The sequence below is a fragment of the Eulemur rufifrons genome, chromosome 7 (assembly GCF_041146395.1).
Source record: "Eulemur rufifrons isolate Redbay chromosome 7, OSU_ERuf_1, whole genome shotgun sequence".
In the NCBI taxonomy this organism is placed as follows: Eukaryota; Metazoa; Chordata; class Mammalia; order Primates; family Lemuridae; genus Eulemur; species Eulemur rufifrons.
In genome coordinates, this window is record NC_090989.1 from 99,999,298 (window position 1) to 100,024,282 (window position 24,985).

Genomic DNA, 24,985 nt, shown 5'->3' on the forward strand with positions numbered 1-24,985 from the left:
GTTCTCTTATTATGTTCTCCACATTTGGTGGGCCTTGGGATCTGATTTCCATCCACTGTACCCCAGGAATCCATTGAAGTCATAGCTCAGCTTCACAGTACAAATAGGCAAATGCCCTTGGAACAAAAGCATCTTCTAATGCTTGGCCTACTTCTCAGTGTTCTCATTTATTCTCGGTTTTGGCCTGATAATGCCTTACTATGTTTTGGCTTATTGATGTTTTAAATAAAGATTAAAATATATTTTATTCAGTATTTTTTTTTTAATTTTCAGTGGGAGGATTGGTTTGAATAAGTTAGTCCATCATTGTTGGACATCAGAAGTCATACCTGAGTTACGTGTGGATAAAATTGATATTCACTACATCTATAGTGAGATAAGGAAAAAAGTGCTCTGAACTCAAGAAAAGAAAAAAGGACTGATAGAGTAATATTTTCCCTTTTTAAAGCTCTTTGTAGTTTTTGCAAGTGAAATGAATTGTTGGGTAAATTTGGGACTTAGGCAAGCTCTTCTTATAAGGGCAGTGGAGATATTTAAGAAGAAAGTGTGAGAAAAATTTAATGGCATCATGTTGATTATAGAATTAAAGAGTTTTAAGTAATTGTTCTTTTTTTTTTCTCTCCCTAAATTTTAAGTCTTTGATTCTAAACAGAATCTGAAACATGGGTGGGAAGCAGATAAAGAAACAGTTATTCATAATTATTTTTATATAGCCAGAAAAATAAAAACCTTTTACTCCTTTTCATGACGTTAAGATATGAAATACTTTTGACATGAATTTTGTGTTATATTTTCTGTAATAGATATTTTTTAAATTTTTATTTATTTATTTATTTTTTTGAGACAGAGTCTCACTCTGTCACACCAGCTAGGGTGCAGTGGCATCATCATAGCTCACTGCAACCTCAAACTCCTGTGCTCAAGTGGTCTTCCTGGCTTAGCCTCCTGAATAGCTGGGACTACAGGTACACCACCACACCTAATTTTTCTATTTTTTGTAGAGATGGCTAATTTTTCTATTTTTTGTAGAGATGGCATCTCACTCTTCTTCAGGCTGGTCTTGAACTCCTGACCTCAAGTAGTCCTTGTGCCTTGGGGTCTCAGAGTGCTTGAATTAAAGGTGTGAGCCACCTGCCCAGCCTGTAACAGATTGAATGGATTTAATGGATACAAAACAGGAGAACAGCTTCCTTTTTTTTTTTTTTTTTGGATTTTCTGAGCCTTTATTATAACTCACATATAATATATTATAAATTTTCTGTTAAGGCAATATAGAACATAGTATTTCCTGAACTTTTTGGTAATGGGCATCTTCCTCCCTCCCCTCAAAGAGTATTTAATGGAGTAGCATTTGTGGTAGTCATGGGGGTGGCGTGGAGAGGAAGTCTGGAATCTTTTCTCACTTTCCATGACTTATAGATGGAATTTAAATACCAGAAATAAATAATGAAATTTCTGAAAGGATCTCCGTTCTTCAGACTTTGCTATGTTTAATTAATCAAACTTTAATTTATTCTTTATTAGTTTTCCCCACGTGTCCTTATCTAAGAAGGATGATTCCTTCCGGTTTTAGCTCTGCCTTATAAAGAGCTTAGAAGATGTCCTAGATATATATATTTTTTTAATTTCATCTTATTGTTATGGGGGATACAGAATTGCAGGTTACATACGTTGCCCATGTACCGCCTTTCCCCCCAAGTCAGAGCTCCAGGGGTGTCTGTTCCCCAGACAGTGCGCATTGCACCCATGATGTAGGTATATATCCCTCCCTTCCCCACCCCCCCTTCCCGAGTCAGCACCTTCAAGCGTTACCATTCCCCAAACGGTGCGCAATGCACTCATTGTGTAGGCATACCCCCATCCCCTCCCCCACCCCCCACCTCAGTCTGATATCCAATTGGTGTCGTTCCCAGATGTGTATTTAGGTGATGATTAGGGAAACCAATTTTCTGATGAGTACATGTGATGCTTGTTTTTCCATTCTTGGGATACTTCACTTAATAGAATGGGTTCCAACTCTCTCCAGGAGAACCATAGAGATGTCGTATCTTCATTATTTCTTATAGCTGAGTAATATTCCATGGTATACATATACCACAGCTTACTAATCCAATCATGTATTGATGGGCATTTGGGTTGTTTCCACATCTTTGCTATTGTGAATTGTGCTGCTATAAACATTCGGGTACATGTGTCTGTGTTACAGAATGACCTTTTTTCCTTTGGGTATATGCCCAGTAATGGGATTGCTGGGTCAAATGGCAGGTCTACTTGAATCTGTTTAAGATACCTCCATAATGCTTTTCACAGGGGTTGCACTAGTTTGCAGTCCCACCAGCAGTGTATGAGTGTCCCTGTCTCTCCATATCCATGCCAACATGTGTTGTTTTGGGTTTTTTTGATAAAGGCCATTCTCACTGGGGTTAAGTGATATCTCATTGTGGTTTTGATTTGCATTTCTCTGATGATTAGGGATGTTGAGCATTTTTTCATATGTTTGTTAGCCATTCTTATATCTTCTTTTGAGAAGTTTCTATTCATGTCATTTGCCCACTTTTTGATAGGGTTGTTTGATTTTTTCTTGCTGATTTTCCTGAGTTCTAAATAGATTCTTGTTATCAGTCCTTTATCTGATGTGTAGTATGCAAAAATTTTTTCCCATTCTGTAGGTGGTCTGTTTATTCTTGTGACTGTTTCTTTGGCTGTGCAGAAGCTTTTTAATTTAATCATGTCCCATTCATTTATTTTTGTTGCTGCTGTGATTGCCTTGGGGGTCTTCTTCATAAATTCTTATCGTCAAAAATAAAAGTTCCTGTAGGGGTAGGGATTTTTGTCTGTTTTGTTCAGTACTGTGTTTCTGGGGCTTACTGCAGGTCCTGGTACACAATTGTGGCTCAATAAATATTTATTGAATAAATGAAATAAATGGAACGACAGAGACAAGTATAATTTAAGAATTTGGGAATGAAACAGACTCCACTTGTAGGATAGGATGTTAGAAACAATCATGAGACTGGCAGGTTAAGTAGGACCCAGCTGCATTGTGAGAAAGGTTTGAAGTCTGAAGGGTGACCATGGTTTGTTGACAAGGAAGCCTCGAAGTGAGAGAGAGGATATTTTCAAATGTACCTGATAATTTATAGAGACATGACTGAGTGCAACCTGAGGAAGCTAATGCCATTGAAAAAAGAATTTATTACTCACATTTCCCAAGAGAAGAGGACACACCACCCATACCTGGCCACAGGGGGATATACCAGTGTTGTCAGGATGCAGAAAAGGGCAAACAGAGCTCTTATTGGGGTTTTTGTGGGAAAGGCAAGGCATGGTAGAGTAAACAGTTTAGGGCTGGCTAGTTTGAATAATGTTGGTGGGCTCTGGGATATAAGGGTGGTCTCTAGTTTGTTACCTGGCTGCTGGGATGATTTAAAACAGGGGCAATATTGACTTGATGAGTGAGAGTTAGATTGGGGGGTGGGGATTTGGAGGTGTAGACTCAGATGAGTTGGTTTGCATATGAAAGTTGTGCTTGAAGCCCAGCTGAGCCCTTGTTATCTTTAAGAATTTCACAGCCCTGAAAGAGGCAGTCTCTCCCTGTCCAGCAAGATTTTTAAGATGTCAAAATAACATATGATAAAATAAAAACCATGATTAATACAGAGGAGGAAGGGTTTTATTTATTTATTTTTTTACCTCCTCCCGAGGAAGAGTTTTAGACAAAGGAAATAAAGTCTTTGCATAGAGGAAAAAACACAGTAAATTTAATGGAGGACAATGTTTTTTAAAAGATTGTTCTATCCGTCAGAGTCTTACCTTCAAATGAACTTTATGTGGAAGCACAGTGGAGCTCTAGTTGGAACGGAAGTGGAGGGTTCTAGACCCCATCTGCCCTGCTGCCTCCCACAATGGTAGCCCTGACGGTCCCCAATGGATACTCTAGGTCTCTGCTGAGCACACTTTGGGGGCATCTTATGTTGGCCCAAGTGGACAACTGAGCAGGAGATGAGCTGGAAACAGGGCTATTGAGACAGCATTGGAAAGGCAGAGGAAGTCCTTTCATCATCCAGGGACAGGCCTGAATAAAATAAGGTTATCAGAAGGAGCCATGCTAGATTCTCATTGAAGGGATGACATGAAAAATCTAGAACCCAAGGAGAAATATTCCAAAGTTTATTGGAATAAAAAGTTTATTGGAAGAAAAACACAAGGGATCAAGCTAAGGGTCTGAATATTAACACTGATATGAATGATCTATATAGTTTATTTAAAATGCAAATTCCTAAATCCCACTCCCAGAAAATCTGAATCAATAGGTTTGAGATGGGGCTTAGGAATCTGAATTTTAACAAGCAACCCTGATAATTCTGATGTAAGCAGTCTGGAGACAAAACTTAAAGAAATACTGTTATACCTGATGCTTCTCACTTCTTTCATCTGCCTTATCAATTTTATAGTTAAAATTTATCAGGAATAAGGAAGAACTACTTAATTCAACATGACATTAAACTGAAAGCATCAGTGAAATCTACAAATGAAACAATGATTTGAATGTCAGTTGTGGAATTTGAGCCCAGATGAAATTTTCTGGAGAACATGTTGGTAGAAACAACTCCAGTTGCCAAGAGACCTAGATCAAGTAGGGCCATGCTCAGATGCCGTACTTTGTCTGGTGCACTGAAGTCACCAGATGGTTTGTCCATTCCAGTAATTTTTCTATGATGATGTCCTCAGGGGACTTCTAGAACTAATACAAAGTTTCCCTCTAAGATTTAGATTTTTCAAAGATTCAGCACGTACCCCAATCATCCTCCACTTTGAATTTATCATCCACTCATTTAAACTCTTCTTGAAATTTATAGTTCATCGACGTCACTGTAACCCACATGTAAATAGACATGATGTAATTAAGCAGCCAGACTTTGAGGAGGTGTGCCAGCCACTTTCCTATGTTACTTAGCTGGAGTCATTTCATGCTCAATTGGCTTTTCTGGCAGCAAGTATTGAACCTTAGTAGTTGTCTTCTTTCGACACTTGATATTTACTTGGCATGGGAAAGGAAAAGGGAAGGGGAAACTAGTATTTGTTGAGTGTTCACTATATGCTAGATCTTTTAAATATATTATCTCATTTGGAGAAAAGATGAGGATTCTGAGCTTCAGAAAGGGTAAGTAATAAAGGATGAGTAAGATGTGTACAATAAAGGTAGAGCTCCCCAGATACATCTGAGGATAGCACTTCCCCTTATAATCTCTAAGGCCCTTACACATAACACCTGTTGGTATCTCATGGAAGGGTCTGTAGAATGTGGTTTGGATAAGATTGAGTTATCGCAAATTAAGCAACTAAGTTGAAAGATTTTGGTCAAAGTCCAGCTGATCAGAGATCCAATGAAAAGAAAAGATGAGGAAAGTAGCCCAGCAAGAAGGCAAACCTCCCCCTGAGCAAGTTAACTGTGTGGTGCATCACTGGTTCAATGGCATATTACTCAGGCACAAAAATATGATAATTTTGAAAATGCTAACATAGTGTGGATAATGTTTATAGAATATCATTAAGCAGGGAAAACCCCTAAGAATGGAAAACTTCTAACCATACCATGATTGCAACTATATGAAAAATTATGAGTGCTTGTGAGCAGAAACTGGAGGGAAATATGAATAATGAAAACAAATGTTTATTAGGGTCATAGACTCCCCAAAGCCTTTAAAAAATCTATTACTTTTGATGATGTTAGTTTTTATAATAAAAAGCAAAAATAAAGGAATGTCACCTGAGAATTTAATTCCCCTTCTTTTTCATTGATTTTTTTCCCCATTACTCCTTTTCTGGTAACCCAAGCCTTCTGCAGGATAATGATAAGTTCAGGAAATGCTGTTATGCTTGCTTCTCCCACCACTTTGCTCCTCCCACCAAAAGAAGAACTTCCTGAATACGTGTGTATCCTTCACCTGCTGCAGAGCAATTAACAGCCATGTACCAAGACCACATATGGCGTACGATTAAAACTTGGCACCTGCAGATCAAAAGACACAGAGGAACCAGTCCGTAGCCAATTTTTGATGTACACAGTACTTTGCTGCTTTCTTTCAGGTAAATCAAAGATAGGTGAATTATAAGGCCAAGATGTCAAAAGTTGATATTTGAAACATAGGCAGCAATTTACTGGCTTTAGGATTTTGTATATTGGTACAAAATAAAACTTAAGTTTAAAACCACATATTTTTAGACTGAGCATTCAGAAGAGAACCAGGAATACTATTCTTCACAGATCATGCCATGAATGCTATTTTGCATAAAATCCCAAAGAACATTAACCATTGTAATAAGTAATTTTAACATGGGAGACAAAGCTGTGCTAAGTGTTCTAACACATTTATTCAAAAGCATTTATTGCATGACTACAAAGTACCGGGTGGTGGGGATGGGGTGGTGAAAAAAATCCCTGTCCTCATGGAGTTTATATTCTAATGGGAAGATACACCATGAACCGGCTAAAAAGTAATGTATATAGTGTGTTCCATGATGGGGAGTACCAAGGAGAAACAGAGCAGAGATGGGAGATTGGCAATGCAGCATAAAAGATCTCACAGAAAAGGTGGCATTTGAGTAAAATATATGAAGCAGTGTGGCTCATGGATGTCTGAGGTGGAGCACTCCAGGCAGAGAAACCAGCAAGGGCAACGGCCCTGGGCTGAGTATGCCTGGTGTGAGGGAGGAAGAGCACAGAGGCTGCTGATGGGTGAGCACAGTGCTCAAGGGGTGGGGAGGGACAGCAGGAGACATGCCAGCAGGGCACACTTTCTACCCATGGGCTGACCACCTCGAGCTTCTGAGCCTCACGCTTCTGGAAAACTGACAGTTAAAAAACAATCTCCCTCCCTTTTTGTGTTCCAGATACAGATGACTGCAAAAAGCCACTCTTCCTCATTTTATGTATGTACTTATGTATGTATGTATTTTACAACTAGTAATAAATTTATTCTTCCTTTACAAAAAATTGAGAACTTCTTGGTCTGCCATTTTCTGTAGAAGACATCACCCCATTTTTGCCTATAGCATACAATTATGTAGCATTATTATTCTCCATTGCTGCCTCTCTATTAATTATTACAGGTTCAGAGTTAGGAGGGAAAAGTATCTTTAAAGTATTTAAGGTCTCCTAACTCACTTCAGCATTTTTTTTCTTTCAATCTATTTAGGGGGTACGAGAGCAGTTTTGTTACATGAATATATTGTATAGCTGTGAGGTCTGGGCTTTCAGAGGTAAGTTTTCATCCATAACCCCTCTCGCACCCTCCCCACTTCAGTGTCTCCAGTATTTATTATTCTGTACAACCGTGCATGCCCACAGCTTAGCTCCCACTTATAAGTGAGAACGTGCGGTATTTGGGTTTCCATTTCTGAGTTACTTCGCTTAGGATAATGGCCTTTAAGTTCCATCGAAGTTGCTGCAAAAAACATTTAATTCTTTTTTATGGCTGAGTATTATTCCATGTTATATGTATACATATATATGTATGTATATATGTGCAGGTGTATGTATGTGTATATATATTTACATATACATATATCCCTCGTTTTCTTTATCCATTCATTGGTTGATGGAGACTTAGGTTGATTCCATATCTTTGCTATTGTGAATTGTGCTGCAACAAACATTTCAGTGCAGGTATCTTTTTGATCCTTTGGGTAGATACCCAATAATGGGATTGCTGGATCAAATGGTAGATCTGCTTTTACTTCTTTGAGGACTCTCCACACTGTTTTCTGTCCCACCAACAATGTATAAGCATTCTCTTTTCACTGCATCCATGCGAACATCTATTGTGTTTTAACTTTTTAACAATGGCCATTCTGACTGGAGTAAAGTAGTATCTCATTGTGGTTTCAATTTGCATTTCTTTGATGATTAATGATGTTGAGCATTTTTTCATATGCTTGTTGGCCAATTGTATATCTTCTTTTGAAAAATATATGTTCCTGTTGTTTTCCCATTTTTAATAGGTTTATTTGTTTTTTTTCTTGTTGATTTGTTTGAGTTCCTTGTAGATTCTGGGTATCAGTGCTTTGTAGGGTGTATAGTTTAGGAATACTCAAGGATGACCCCCTTATTTACCTATGACAAAACTACACACAGATCTTCCAAATTTCTCTTCTTTGTCTCAAACATGATTAGCCAAACTGTTTGTCCCACTGAAACTAGCTGGACAAAGAGATAAACATTCCCTGTTTGGACAGATTGAGACTCTCCCTGATAATAAAAATATCTCCAACTGTAAAATGACTTCATCTACAACTTATCTACTCCTCTCTATAAAAGTCTAAGGTGAAACCACCTGCTGAAATGCTCTAATCTGGGTGATCTCCTGATTGCAATTGGAAGAATAAAATCAATTTCTTTCCTTATTCCATGTTTGTCTTCCTTGACAGGGTATTAGACATATTATAAACCTATTTGAGGGATGTCTTCCACCTCCTTCATAAAGCCTGTTTGCCAAAAAGCCCTCTCTAAATTTTAAAGTAACTCTCTTGGGTTGAAATCACCTCCATGCAGGCTTGAAGAGCAGAGACAGTCATGATTCAAATTTAATTACTAAATTCTAAAGTCATACTCTGTGAAAATTAAATTGGGAGTTAGAGGAAATAGTTCATCAGTAGAATCCTTTGGGCATTGTTCATTATTGAGAAAGTAAGTTTTCCTTCTGCTTTGCCAGCCAGTGCCATTGATCCAATAAATAATCAATTAAGTTTAATTAGTTTAGTTTATTTTATTGGATACTTATTATACGGGATATTTTATTATTTTAGTCTTGGTTATAAATAGATAAATTATAGAATTAAAAGTATATTTTACCAATGTCAATAAACTTTTGCTCTAAAATTCTTTTACCTAAAAAAAGGAAAAATTTTTACCTAACTTTTTCTAAAATATGTCTACAATATCTGGTAGCTAAAATGACTGGCTTTGTTTAACCAGAGCTTTTTGAAATAGCCATTTGTACTTGAAATGGTAAGAAGGAAACTATCAATCCTTCATTCCTTAGTGTTAATCAGTCTCTGCAGACTGCTTTTCTTTCACTTGGGTGAAATCATCTTCATTGAGGAAATGGGACTTTATAATAGAGTTGTAAGTAAAGAGGAGAACAGGACAATTTATGGGAGTTCAGGCTTGGGTGAGTGGAATGTTGGGTAGCTTGAGAATAGCACAAGAGCTTCAGGTTCACAAGGGGAGATGAGATGGACATAAAAGACTGATAAGACTGCAGTCCCCAAACCCCCAGCGGCAGACCGGCTGGTACTGATACATGGCCTGTTAGGAACCAGGCTGCACAGCAGGAGGTCAGTGTGGGCAAGTGAGCGGAAGCTTCATCTGTATTTACAGCAGCCCCAGGGCTAGTATCACTGCCTGAGCTCTGCCTCCCATCAGATCAGCAGAGGTATTAGATTCTCATAGAAGCATGAACCCTACTGTAAACTGCACATGCAAGGGATCTAGGTTGTGCACTTTTTATGAGAATCTAATGCCTGATGATCTGAGGTGGAGCTGAGGCAGTGATGCCAGTGCTGGGGAGTGGCTGCAAATACAGATTATCATTAGCAGAGAGGTTTGACTGCACAATAGATGTAATACACTTGAATCATGCCGAAACCATCTCCCCTCTCTGGTCTGTGGAAAAATTGTCTTCCATGAAACTGGTCCCTGGTGCCAAAAAGGTTGGGGACATTGTGATAAGAGTTATTTTAGAAACATTCATGTCCTAATTCTTAGAATTTTCACAGGTTTGTGAACTAACTAGAGTGGCAAAACTCAGAAAGGTTCTTTCAAAAATGGACTTGAGCAACTACAGATGTGCACAGTGATAATTCTCTGTGTTCAGTACAACTGATGGACTGAGCTGCGGTCAGGAGGCATCTCAGCAGGTTGTGCAGACCGAGGTGCTGCTGTAAAAAGAGGATCCCGCCAGAGCTGGAGATTTCTCCAGCCACTCCCATTTCTCTGACATTGGTGGGCCCCAGGACAGGAGTACAGATGGAGGCCCAGATGCCATAGGCCTAAATATTTAGAAGTTGTCAATTAAACTGGTAAATTGTAAAATACATATGTTCTACCCTCCTATCCTAACAAACACACCTTCATAACTACCTGGACTATTAGGTTCAAACTTAGGATCTTAGACTCTTGGGGTTCCACATCAGCCCATGGCAGTGCAGGAAGAGCTGGCTCCCTGGCTTAGCCTGCAGTCTGACTCCCTTCTCTCCCCACCCTTGAACCATGGGGCCTTGTGTGCATGCATGTGGACACCTCCAAACCCTTACTACATGTCCATGTTCTGTTCATAGTCTGTGTCAACAGCCTCCCCCACTGGCCACTTTTTTGGGCTCTAAGTGTGAACAGTGCTGGCACAGTCTGCTCTTGGAAGAAATGACTTGAGGTAGAGGCCTGTGTAGGTCAGGGATGTAGGCTTGGAATCATTTGAGCAGGGAATTCTAGATCTTGGGCACCTGGATTATAACCTACCAGGGAAGGCTTGGGTTCCAGGTGGACAAGACCCCTTGAACTCCTCACTGTGGGAGTGGGGGATGTGGCTGGGAATGTGGCTATAGGATGGCCAGAAAGGGGTCTCTAAAGCCTGTGGCCTTTCCTGCCAGGATCTAAGGGCAGTGCTGTTGGTAAGTATAACCCTATGGCACTCTTGCCTGCACTGTGTATGTAGTATACTTGTTTTATATACAGTAGTTATTTACTAAATAGATTTCATTTCATAATATGGATTTAGTTCTTCTCAAGGAACCATTATTATTTCTACAAGATCTTGAGTTGAAAAACTTCCTTTGGGTTGCAGGGAGGCTGGGTGGCTGGATGATGGTGGAGTTTGGCACACACAGCCCAGGTGACAGCTCCGTTGATAGTACAGCCCAGTCCTTGTCTACTCTGGCTGGCAGGGGGCACCTTTCCATAGGCATACCACCTCTCTCCTAACCTCTTCACATGTGGTTTTTGAGGGTTAGTCCATAGCTACAGTGACTGACAAGGTCTTTCTGTTTACCCAGGAAACTCCATGTGTTATAGGAATGCCTCCTTGTAACAGTTAACAAAATTTCAAAGATGCTTTGTGTTGTTTGTTTGCTTCAAGGGATAGGAAAAACATTGTTTGTCACTGATTCAGGCCAACTCAGTGTTCTGTGTAATGAAAAAAGAAAGCGCCTCACAATGGGGGATCCCTAAAGCATTCATTCTGACAGTGAAATAGACATTTTTGAAGTACTCAATGAGTTTAATTTGCTAAGTAGTAATTAGCTATGATTTAAATAGAAGATTATTTCAAGACTGAACAGAATAACAGTTTATCTTCAGCATAATCTGAGTAATTGACTGCTTTCGAACTTTGATGTAGATAGAGAAAGTTACCTGCCATCTGTTTCCTTAGGAAGAATATTCTTGAGAGGGAGAACTGTAAATGGTAAACCCTTCTAGAGCCCAGTACCCCTTTCATATCCACAGAAGCTCACAGATTCCATATGTAAATATTAACATACACTTCTGAGCCCAGACTTGACTTCAAGTTTTCCACCATGGGCAAGAGTAGGGAGGCATTACTTCTCTTTGCATAGGTTTTAATTTCCAAGTAGGACGGATTTTTGCTTTTTCTTAGGGATGCCGGGGAGGATTTTTGTGAAAGTAAAACTGGCACTATCTAGTGAGTGAAATTGTTTAGGGCTGTTGGCATTCTTGAACTACCCTTACCAGAGCTTCTCAAACACATGGTCCTGTCCAAACCCATGGTGCAGACCAAGTCCACACAGGCTCAGAGGCAGTTTCCAGGCCTTTTGGTGGAACAGCCCCCAAAGATTTCTTAGTGATGCACATTCTTTTCCTTCTACTTAAGGTTACTATTCTTAGAGTGTGAGAAACAAAGACCATGATTTGACATTCACTTAAGCTGACTTACTCATTGTGCATAGTTGGGATGGTGTCAACCTTCAGTACTTATCTATACATGTGTTTCAGAGAAGCACTGGGATATGTCAATAGCTGTATGTTTTCTTAATTTGTAAGGACTGTGTAAGTTAACATACGCCATTTTTCTCCTTACCAGTATTATCAGCCATGGCAAACATGGGATTTTGCAAATCAGACAAGCTGAGCCTATAATCTCAACAGTCTTTCAGTTTTGGATAGGAGATACACCCTAGCATGTCCAACCAACAAGTTCAACATTTCTGCCTCTGAACCTCTAAAAGCATATAAATCAGCTGCCTGTCTACTGTTTCCTCCACCTCTACTCCTGCCCTTGTCAAGCAGGCCTGAAACCAGGCCCTCTAAAGCACAGAAACCCTAAAGCACAAATCCAAGTCTGTGGCCTGGGCTCTGTTCTGATTCAATTTGGTCTGATGTAGGTGTGCATCAGTGGTGTCCTCCTCTTCCCTCCTGCTGGTTTTGGCCCAAAGGTGCTCCCAAGCTTGAGCTCTGCACACCCTGCTACCATTGTAGTTCCCTTCACAGTCTCTTCCTAATGAGTTACAGTTGTCAGTGAGACCTGGGCTCATGTATTCAAGAGGCATGCCCCCCCCCAGTGGGTCCAGGTACTACTGAGTCATATCCTAATTGGAGATGTCCCAGCCTTTGGGATTGTATTTTTTCCTAGGTTCTTACTGATCAGTGGCCTTGCTTAAGTACACCATTCCTCCCTCCTTATCCTACTCTCAGTTAAAATCTATTTTTCTAGGACTAGCTTCCCCCAGCCTTTTCTGGAGACTTGAATCCTGACCCCATGTGTAAGGACAGTGGATCAAAGTCCTGCATGGACAGGTTTCTTTCAAAGACAACTGCTGTGTGTCTGGCCTTGAACTTTCAAAGACTTCCTGGATTCCCGGTCATTATGTCTAATTCACCTGCTAGATACGCTAGGAATAGACACTGGGAATCAAGTCCTTGGGCACTCTACATGGGTTGCCCAAATATCCTCTCGGGGGTACCTTCTGTAACTGGGCCAATCGGCCCCAGGCCCTCTCCACCACTGATTGGACTTGGCCAAGTGTCCCCCCCAGACCCCTCTGCCCCAGTTTACTGGAGAACAATGATTATGGCTTGTGCCTGATTCATGACATAAATAGGCCCAATTTCACATAAATTTGTACATTACATTTTCTAAATATATGGAGGAGATGGCAAGGTGCTGTTGGGAGAGTGAAATTTTGTGGGATGAATGGAACATACATATTACCTGGGGTGGGATTTGCAGATGACTTGGATTTGAAAAAGACTTTGAAGGACAAAGGAAGCATTTTCACAAGATTATATAAAAAGACTATTTCAGGTGGTTTGGATCAGCTCCTGGGAAAGAACTGGGCAAATAATTTCACAATCCTAGGCAGTAGGGTAGAAGGAACTTCAGGAGGAAAGAACAGTGCACTGTGAACATCCTGGTGGCTGGGACTGTGGCTTGTTCATTGTTGTATCCTGGGCCCAGCACAGTGCCCTGGACATGGTCAGCGTTTGGTAAATATTTTTTCTTTGAGTGAATGTTAAATGAGACTGGCCATGATGTCTTTTATATTAAGCCATTTCCTGATGGGAAACAGCATACTAGACAGTAAGTAATTTTCTCCTTCAGCTCTCCTCTCTGATAAAGGGTAAGCTGGCTTATACATTTCTGAAAATATGCCTCATTCTCTTTAGGGGATCTAGAAGGATTTGTAGTAAGGCTTATTTGCCTCCCAGAGGAAAACACTATCCCCTGGGACTATATTGTTGCTCACGTGAGAACTTTCTGAAGTTCTTTCCTGGAGGAACCCACTGGTTGCCTGATAATCACTGACAAAAGATACAGAATCAGGTGGAAAATAGCCAAATCAGCCTTAGCTATGCCTTTTAAAAATTTAATCAATCAATTCCCAAACAGTTACGATATCTGTATACTAAAGAAATAGTGTATAGCAGCACCAAGAAGTCAGAGATATGGCTATTAGCTGGGCAGGAAGGAGGAGTGTAGTGCATTAATTTTGAATTGCTGGAACAGTAACCCCAGGGCAGGACCATGCAGAGTGCTCACATGCAGCTCAGCTGTCCTCAGCCTGCTGGGACTTTGTACCTTTCAAGTGCCAAAACACATACTCTTAAACGGATCATTTTTTTTTCCATGAAGGTATTGCCTTAATTAAGTCAGAGAGACAGAGTGTCAACAATAATCAAGTAACTAACAGAACAGAAAAATTGTTTCAATTCCACATAACCGGACAACTTGAATTTTTGTGTTATCTGAGGACCGTGGAAGGTGGAAACTTGTGAGAAGTGAACAGCTTTTCTAGATACCTTTAAACAGCCCAAACAAGAAACAAAAAGAGGAAAACAGATTTTTGTTACTTTTTTCTTACTTGGGTAAGAAAAAAGTCTATGTTGTTTCAAAGACTCTCTCTCTTCTCCCAGGCTAAAATGGGGGCATATTATATAAGAAACTGCAGAACTCACCACCATCAGTCTAGAACTACTGGTGTAAACATCAGGGTGGACCATGTGCCAGAGATTCTACTGTGTACTTTTCATTTATATTTACTTCCATTATTTATGAAAGCCTTGCAAGCAGGATGTTATTTCTTCTCCTTTCTAGAGATGAGGAAACTTAGGCCCAGTGAGGTTAAATATCCCAGCAAGGTCTCTCATAGAGCAGAATTTCTCAACCTTGGTACTAATGACACATAACACTGAATAATTTTTTGTTGTCAGGTGAGGGGCTGTCTTGTGCATTATAGGATGTTTAGCAGCATCCCTGGGCTCTGTTTACTAGATGCCAGTAGAACATCCCCAAGTGTGACAACCAGAAATATCTCAAGGCATTGCCAAATGGGGCTGGGGGAGGTAAATTGCTCCCAGTTAAGAACCACTGCTTATAAAGAGCAAGTGGCTGACCTGGGCTTTGAATCTAAATCTGTCTTCAAGCCAATTTTTTCTTTAGCTAGAAACTACAGTGACATGTGAACAGCTGCAGTCACATGAAGAGACTGCCTTGCATGGCAGCAGAATGATTTGATATACTCTAGTAGTCATAGCAATTAATGTCATTTCAAAATAAAGGTATATATAATAACAATAGCTAACATTTATTGAGTGCTTACTATGTTCCAAGAATTGTGCCAAGCACTGTATACACGTTTGCTCATTTAATCATCTGTACAACCTTTTCAGTAATGATGTGCAAGCAGGAAATTTTGCCACTGCAGCAGCAGGAGAGCATTCTGTAATGAGTAATAATTTTTCAAAGTTCAATTCTGGAGTCCTTGTGAGATATCAGATTTTAGTGACATTTGAGGTTCCAATTATCCCCAACTATGGAATATACCTGATCAAGCTTGAGCTGTCAAAGGGGGATTGTTTTGAACAATTTTCAAGGAGTCAACCAATTAGTTGATGTGATCACACGTCCTTTTTACCAAGTACTCTCTTGGTGCAGAACTGCATGTCACTGCTTCCCGGGGAAGCGCCTGGAGTATACTAGGAAAATGAGATCTGTTCAAAACTGGCTTCTTGCATTTCTCAGACTCTAAGTTCCTTAAAACTGTCTCTCCTAAAAAGCCATGGGTTTTGAAAGTGTTTTCTAAATCAAAGCCACAGTCTCAGGAAAAAAAAAAAAGTGACTGTGAACTCATTCGTTTGAGTTAAGTCGATGATTTAACAGTGATCATTTCAGGGGGAGAACTTAAAAGTCCAATGCCAGCAGATGTCAGCTCAGGCATCCATACCATGCTCCCAATAAATGACAGGCTGGCCCAGAAGTTGATCTCATCACTTGACAATAAACTGAACCATATTATGGTTCACACAGAGAAGAATTCCAACTTACAGATCAATTAACCACACTAAAAATCTTTATTGAGTGTACTGTTGGCATTGGTTTATGGGATACAGTAACTTGAACAAGGGACAGGGAGAAAGAAGAGCCTGGCAAAGTGGGGCAGGGATGTTAATTCTAAAGCAGAAGACATCTAGACCGATGAGAAGGAGGACAAAAGTAACCAAAAAGAAGAATCGATGAGGAGAAGAAGCAGAGACTGGCCAGGGTTCAGTGTGGGGGCTATGTTACCACAATCCATGTCAGAAGATCTACTGAGGCTTTGCTATTCTCCCTAGGCACTCACCTATCCCTCCATAGGGCAGAATATGTTAACTGAGCATATATAGAATTAATAGATTGTGCAAAAATGTATGGTAGGATTTAGTTGGGGGGTGGGTTTGGGGAAAGCTTGAATTATCAGTGAGGGAGGGCTTATGGGGTGCCAAGGACTTGTACGGTGTTTGGAGCTCAGCACAACCTGCCTCTTTGGTCAGCAGCAGGGCCAGGTCCACGGGTGTGTGACCCGTGCAGTTACACAGGGCCCTGTGCTCAGAAAAGTCTCATGCTTAGTTTAATTGCTCTGCTGTTGCTATCTTGAACTTCTTAATAATTTTTGAACAAAGGACCCTGAATTTTAATTTTGCATTGTGCTTTGCAAATTACATAGCTGGTACAGATTATATATACATAGCTGTCCAGATATACCTTTGTAATATTGCATGTCTACATTATTCCAGGATCCCAGCTGTTTGAGGGGAAGGTCAATAGTAACTCAAGTGCTGTGCACCAGACATTGTACTGGGAGTTCTTAGGGGAATACAATGAAGTCTCTATTTTTTAAAATCTAAGATACCATCAAATAGGACACTCGTTGGCTTAGTGGCAGCTTCTTTTTTCATAGAAAAATAAACACATTAACTGTCTATATAGAATATCTGACCTATACTGTTTAAGAAACATTAAATTGTGAAATGAAAAGAAAGTGTGCAGTAGAATGGCAGAAATGCAGTTCATTATGAGTCTTTATTAACCCTCACGTTGGATTTTGGGCAGCAAAAGGAAGCATTCACCTTACTCTGATCAGTCTTTCTTCAGTTCAGACAAGTTTCTGAGTTGTTTAAACCCACTCAACACTGATATACTTTGTAAACGAGCAAGGAAGGTGCTTTTTTACTTGTGATTAGTTGAAAAACAACGAATTTAAAACAACTAGACACTCAGGCTCTGAGATCTAACTTTGATGACATTGAAAATCAGCAAGAAGAAGCCATTTGAGCTTCTTCTCATGATAGGTTTGTTTATTCTGCTTGTCTTAAATCATAATTAAGAATCTCAATACCCTGAATAATCTAATCCAGCTGAAAAGCAGACAATTGCATTTATATTACCAAGATTTTGCCTGCGAGCAGAACATAAAGTCCCTTTTCCAGATACAAACATTCACACATATATCACATCATTTTCTTAGGGTTTTGGGTCAACATCATACTGAAAGGTGAATGTTTCTTTAGCTGTCCAGATTCATGCCCTGGCAAATCTCTCTTCCCTAGAAAAACTCTTACCAAGGTGCTTGTTGCCCATGATAGACACTGACTCACTCGGCTTCCCTTATAATGAGCTCAGGCTCTGTCTTCCTCACATACGCCTCTTGCCAACTCCTACTTAAAAAGGTTAACCACACTGCTTCCTTCTAGGGCTTATGGACAGAACACAGTGAGTTACCTCTGAAAAAGGGCCTCAGCATTTTCTCTTTACCCACAGTCACCATCAAGGCACTTAAACATAACCTGGGGATGCAATGCAGTGCCATAGAATTGTCTAACACTTGTACTTATCCACCTGTGAAGGCTTTGCTAGATAGTTCCTAGGTTCATGGAGCAGAGTGAAGTGAGGAGTTGGGGAGAATTTGAAGACAAATGAAAAGAGTCTCTGATCTGGGATGGAGTGGGAGGACTCAATCTAGTAGAACAGAAAAGACTGCATAAAATTTGTATTAATGAAGCCAGTTGTCCAGATCCTGCTTCCTGTAAACTACTTATTTCACATCACTACATAGAACGCAATCACTTCACAACCATGTTATCCATTTTGAAGCCATTCCTGTTGAATAGGAACTGGGCCTAATATTGTTTATGTAGCGATGTGGTCAGAAGGCTGCCTCATAAAGAGTTAAACATGGTGATAATAGGCTGCTCTCCTGGTCCTAACCCCATGCCAATGCCACCAAGGCCATAGGGAAGTTGTTGTGGATGCTCAGGAGGGAAAATCCTTCCTTGGTAAGGCCCTCCCATCCATTTTGATGTGCATGGTCTATCAAACAGCAGTTGGCCATTGAACAGAGATACAGCTTGCACAGCTTTCATGGACTGTTAAAAAGTAACGGTGCCTATTCCACAACTTTTTCCATCATTATCCTCAAGAATGTCTGCCCAGACCACCACACTAGCCATACTAAATATTTCCTTCAGTTTCTTCCAGCTCACTTTATAATCCAGATTTGCTACAAATACTGTGCTTTCTAGTATTTGTAGTGTAATGTATTGATAATCTCATTTGGGATATTAGGATTATTTAGGATACTGGGTGGGATAGCAATCATTCCTGGGCCACCTGGTCCCATACCCATCCCACCTGTCCTAGCCTTCACCTTCAGCATTTCTCTCCTGGCATGTTCACCATCAGGATCTTCTTTGACTTTCCGTGGTCTTCCACTCAGACTATGCCTGCTTAGGACTTCTGTGGCTTTTTTCCTGCCCTTTTCCACCTCGAATTCAGCAATGGCAGGTCCCCTTGACTTCCCTTCAGCGTCCGTTAAGAGCTCCACGTATGTTACCTCGCCAGCTTTCTCTTCCCCCAGGTCTCTAAGTGACTGCCATTTCACATCAAAAGGTATGTTCATAATAACGGCTGTGTATCTTTTAGCTGGATTGGCATGTGGCTCAAAGCAATCGCCTCCTCCGTTTATGCTTTCTCTTCCTCTTCTCATTCTGAGTAGGTCGTTCCCCTTCATCCTTAGGGCCCGGAGCCCTTTGCCACCAGCATTCCGGGTGCCGCTCTCCTCCTCCATTTTGGACTTCATCCTGCCACCTCCGCCACCACTTTGACCCCGCCACCATTTTTATATAGTTATTATTTTCCTAGTTTTCCAGAAGAAGAAATGGAATGTCAAAAAGTTAAGTAATTTGTCCCGGGGGGTGGAGCTGGAGTTCAGACGCAGCTTGTTCTCAAACACCCCTCTGCGGCCCTTCCTTACGTGAGAACTCTGGTCTTTTGCAGCCTTTCCTCCCAATGGGAGCATCGGGATTAAAGCTCAGATCCTCTGAGAGCTGAGGAAAAGGGCTTAGGGATGAACAGAGACTACATGGCTTGGACTGGAAATTGCAAATGTGGAGTAGAACCTACAGGCTCCTAAATGTTTTTTTCCTCTTAGATAAGCATTAGCATTCTGGAACAGCCAGAGCGCTTGCTTGCTTGTAAAAAAACAAACACCGTAACATTTTTATCTGAAAAGTCTAATGGCCCAAAGGAAGGAAAAGGAGGAAAGAAGTTCTACTATTCTACAGAAAGAGGAAAGAGAGAAGAAGCAGTTGGAGGGAAAGCATTTCTAGAAAATTCATGCGATAGTCTGAACTATTTTAAATAGTTACTCAGCTTTCTCAGAGCCTGCACTCTGAACGCACTCAGGAGAGTATCTTCAGGGAGGGCCAGTGCTCTAGACCCTACCAGAGTGTGTGTCCTTGACACTCTGTTATCAAGGGCTTGTGCAAGCCCACGTGAGCACAGAGGGACAAGCCATCCATCCACTCCTCCAGGCTTCTTGAATGCCTGCTGTATATGGGTATGAGGGATTCAAAGAAGACCCAGCCTAGTGGGAATGCACTTATTTTAATCCTCTGCAGCCCAACATTTGCAGTCACTCTGCAGGGTGAGGCCGTTGGCCATCACTACGTGCCTGTTCTAATGAAACCTCTCTCACTGGCTTGGATCCGGGGTCCCCCCAAAAACGGCCTTCCTCCAACTTTTTCCTTAAAGCAGTATTTTCAAAACTGTGAAGTAAAACAGCATTAAAAATAAATAGAAATGATAGTATCAGAGTGGAGCATCCCTGGGGAGACTAAGAGCTGTTTTGCAGAACTTTTGTATAGTTATATGTGTACTTGGGTCCTGGGCTCTTACAGTGGATACTAGTCTGAGAAGCTGGACAAGCCCTTAAGGGAGCCCTCCAGCCTCTACTTCCCAGCTCTTCTCTTTTTCTAGTCACAACAGACACTTCCCTGGGGGTTGTTCTTGTTCTGTGCCTGCTTCTTGGACGCAACATTTCAGTCACTCCTTCCTGCCAGGGCCAACTGACTAGGAATAGGACTTTGGCTGCCGTGTACCCCATGCCCACGGCCTGTGCCAGCCCCTCCCTCATCCCGCCGTCTACCACACACACAGGCCTGTGGCCTGACACTCCGGCCTAGCGGGATCACTGGGTGTACTGATCATTCATGTAGGGTGACTCAAGAACCCACCACATATTAATATACAGGCTCCTTCTGCATTTGCAGTGAAACTATTGCTAATCCAATTGTTATTTCTTTTACTGTCACCCACTGGTTGCAGAGAGGGATGCTTTAAAGAAAAGCAAAGGCTTGCCTGAGGGGTGGAACCTGGCCCTTGTGAAGGTCTTGGGTACAAAGGCTGGTCGTCTCTCAGGATTTCTCCAGAAGGCTCCTTACCCTGGCTTTCTTGCCCTATATCCTCATGCATCCTTTGATTTTAAACTATTCCCATCTGCTTGGGGCATCTCAGTGTATAATTCTGGCATTTGATCCCAGCCACAAGCTCCAACTCCCCTTCTACCATTTCAGGCTTCAACATGAGAACAAACATTCACTGGGCGCTCACTGTGAACTAGGCACTGTGTTAATACCTGTGCCATTGTCATTATTTCACATACTCTCACAGCCAGACCATGACGTGGACATTGTACCTCCATTTCACAGACAAGGAAACTGGAGCCATGCTAAGTAGCTGGCCAAGGTCAGCTGGGATTTGAACCTGGCCAGCTGGCTTAAATGCCTGCAACCTTGAGCACCACACCAGGCAAATTTATTTGTATATAGGTATCAATGTTTCGCCCCCCTACCCAGTCTCACTGTTACTGCCCATCCAAGATTGGAAAGAACATTAGCTTCATTGTAGTATACTTCTTTAAGTATTAAGAGTCAGGAAAGGGAGTTTTGCTCTTCAAGTTTGGTATGTTTCCATCTATCAGCTATGAATGATATAATTATGATGTTTCCCTATTTTGCCTTGGTTTCCAGGGGGCTCAAAATTAAATATAAGTATAATGTTTATAGTGAGCTAATTCTATGGTCAGTATTTTTCCTTTTCACTGCTTCAGTCTTTCAATTCTATTTATGTGAACATATATACACATAAATAGAATAGTACATATATAAATACAACTAAAACCACTTTAAATCGTAACAAGGAAGAAAAAACAAACACACATTCTATTTATTCAGAAAGATAACTAATTTTCTGGAGCAGATGAGAATTCGAATTACTTAAAAAAAGACTTGATAACATCTTTATAGAAAATTATGTACAGCAGGGTCTTCTACTCCTGTTTTTCCTTAGAAAAGTGGATGTACAGTATTATGCTTTCCTACTTGCCTGGGCAAAGACTCTGGGTTAGATGGTGGGGCTGCCACATATAGCATTGCAGATTATGGGCTGCACAACTTTCAGGGATGCCATTCACTTTGCAATCTATGGAGTTGCTCAGTGTGTAACCTGAGCAACTGTGTGCAGCAGCTCAAAGGGTTTAATTGGGCTCATACCACTCTCTACCTTTCACTAACTACTGACTGGGACTGGAGTTATTTGAAGAGAAGGTGGCCATGTAGCAGGGAGGTATTTCATTGCTCCTTTTTCTCCTCTTGGACAAGCCTTTTCCTCCCTGTTCTGGATTAATGTCCCAGAAAATGTGGGTGATGAGGAGAGCTCCCCCCTTTTCCTTCTGCATAGTAGCACAGAGGCTGGGAGGCACGATGAGGAGGGGAAGAAGCCCAGGGAGCATCTAAACTGAGCAGGCAATCAATCATCTCAAAGCCTCTCCTGAGTTCCTTCTGGCTTTATTTTGGGCACTAATTGGAAATGCCTGCCCCTTCACAGAATCTGTTTTCTCACTAGGAAGGAAAGAAGGTTCCAGCTGAGCCTAGGGATGCTGCGAAAGGATGGAATAACTTTTCCAACCATTAGCATTCTCCACTGCTTATTCCTCCAGAGCCTCACTTTGGGGCTCTTGCACATGTGGGCTGTCAGTGGCCAGAAAAGTCCTGTGCATACCGGGCTCCCATATCTGGAGACCACCAGGCAGGGGCTGAAAGGAATTTTATAAAGTGCATTGAATGTATGGCCTTTAAAACACCCAGACACACAAACACACACACCCCGCCATGTACAGCGAGTCTGTTTGGTGAACATGAAATAAGAACACAGGCTCTTCTGAGAGCTGCTATGGGGAAACCGTGGGGGGGCCATGCTCTGGGAGTGAAGATACCAAGTTTTGACTTGATCTGATGGCACTGGCCTCGACAATCTTGCTGGGATCATAATTAATTGCTGAGAAAAGTCTTTTTGTTACTGGAAATGATATGAAGGTGAAAAGACGCCACTAAAGAAAAATTGTTTTAAAATTGGCTCAGGTTTTGGGAAGCAGTGAGTCTGAGTCCTACTGTTGCACATGCTGTAAATTTCAATCTGGGGTCTAATACATGACCTTGGGCAATTTACTTCTCCAAATCTCAGAGTCTTAATCTGTAAAAGAGGAAAATAGGGATAATAATAATATTTGCATCATAGGATTGTGATGGGGATTTGGAGAGATAATGTATATAAAACACTTGCACAAAGTGCAGGGGTGACACTTGAAGCAGGTGCCCTGTTCAGAGAGAGAGAGAGAGAGTAAGAGAGAGAGAACAAGAGAGAGAGAGAGAGAGAGCGCGCGCCATCCCACTCTGTGAGCTCCGAGGAATATGAGATTAGAGATGTGGTCAACTGATCTCAGAGGGACTTGGTTTCTATGTGCCTCTTATATCTCATCTATTAAGGCATGTTCAAGGGTAATCTTGACTCTGTTTGATTTTCAACTTGTTTATATACTGTCTTTAGAACCTAACTCTCCTCACCTTAAGTGTCAATAAATGGTAGTTAGCATTATTAAAGATTTCCCAGTTAACAAGTGTCTGAGGGGTTATGATGAATAAAGATGATATTTGAGCTTTAAGAAATAGCTGCCTCTTAAACCAAAGGGTGTGTGGCTATTTTATTTCTTTAATTCATAAGGCAAAATATAAAAGTTTTATTTGGCTTCAGAGATGCTTATTTGTATCCCCACTCCTGCTCCCCACTCCCAAATAATTGCTTCAATTTTTACAATCTTGTTACATCAGATCCACTTCTCTGCCTGTTGAGTTGATGATTCAGTCTGCACTGAACAGAAGTTTACCTCATTCTATCTATGCAAAAAGAACTTTCTTATATCAATAGTCATGGAATCCGGTCACCAAGGGCGTGTACAATTGGCATTGGCCATTAGAAAATGGATAATGCTAATTGCAGATTAACATTATCAGGCTTAAACTAGGAGAGAATTCATTATCAATGAGTTTTTTTCTGAGAGTAAAACTTTCCCTATCACTAGCCTGTTGCAAATTATGAAACTTTAGTCTAAACCTGTGATTTTCAAACAAGGTCCCACATCAAAATTACCTGGTGAGCTTTCAAAAAATATCAATGCTAGAGTTTGACTCCCAGACTTAATTTGCTTAGGTGGGGCTCAGATGTCTGTATTCAAAGCTTCCCAGGTGATTCTAATGTGGAGGAGAAACCTGTTAGCTTAGTCTACACTCGTGGTTCTCAGACCATTGGAATCAAAGCATGAGAATCGCGTGGAGGGCTCGTTAGAACAGATTGCCGGACCCCACTCCAGAGTTTCTGATTCAGTAAATCTGAGACAGGGCAGAGAGTCTGCCTTTCTCACAAGTTCCCGGATGCTGCTGCTGTTGGTCCTGGGCCACACACTGAGGCCACTTCTACACAAAGTCACTAACCATCAACATCCAGGCATCCTCTCCAGCCTCAGTTCTTGCCTCCTACTTTTTTTACAGTCTGTTCAGCCCATCCAGAACTTCTTATGTTCCTCTAGTAAGTAAATGTCTTGCGCTCTCTGTATCCCATAGGTGTGTGAACACTCCTTTTGCCTGCAACACCTTCCCATGTAACAAAACACATTTCATTGAGAAGACTCCATAATTCAATTTTTACTAATGTGCATTAGGTTTCTTCCAGTAAACATAAGTTAGAAAAATTTTGTCGAATTTTTTAACATTAATATATATACTTTTACAACATGCAGTTTTTCATTAAATAAGGTTTTGTGTACTAAATTAAATTGAATACAAAAATAAATGATGGCTGTCCTTTTCTAAAACATCAGATATTTTTAATATAGTTTGCAATATGTCACTATAAGCTTTTTAAAAAAATCCATAATTTGTAAAGAATAAATAAGGGACTAGAACAGTTATATTATTAACACTAAAATTATAGATGTGACATGGAGTGAGTGGTCTACCAGTATAAGTAAATACAAAACAGATTCTACGTCTCTCCACTGTCTGTCTTCATCAACCAGAGACTCATTTCTCTTGCAGTGACTTTGCCTCTAGGGAAAAGGCTCTGTGCTGAGTGCGGAGGAGATGAATGAAATGCCCTTTTCTCCTGCAGTTCCTGGGCATGTTTTCCTGGTCAGTTAGTGCCTTATGACCCTTCTTGGCTCCCATGGCTTCCATTAAATCCCATCAAAAGCACCAAATAGAAAGAGAGAAACAAATAAACCTCAAATGATGGAATATGAGATACTGTCCAATTTAAACTTTGGGTTTCCTTTTTTTTCCTACACTGAGTTAGTGATTTTAAAAGTAAGGAAAACTCTTACAAGGTCTGTCAAAATTGAGGTCTTAAGCAATTATTTTTGCACCTTATATTCCACTATAGCTTGTTGAAATAAATAATTTTGATGTGCTGTTTGTGAGCAAGGAACTGCTGGAAAAATGTGATTAAAGCATTTTATCTATCTATCAATCATATAAATCCCTCCT

General features: G+C 40.8%; 1 protein-coding gene and 1 pseudogene across 3 annotated transcripts in view; both read right to left on the minus strand.

The window, feature by feature from the left end:
• SCHIP1 (schwannomin interacting protein 1) overlaps nt 1–24,985 on the minus strand; it is a 532,563-nt gene that overhangs the window by 182,277 nt on the left and 325,301 nt on the right. The gene's annotated exons all lie outside the window — the stretch shown is intronic.
• LOC138387743 (heterogeneous nuclear ribonucleoprotein M pseudogene) lies at nt 17,990–18,946 on the minus strand (annotated as a pseudogene).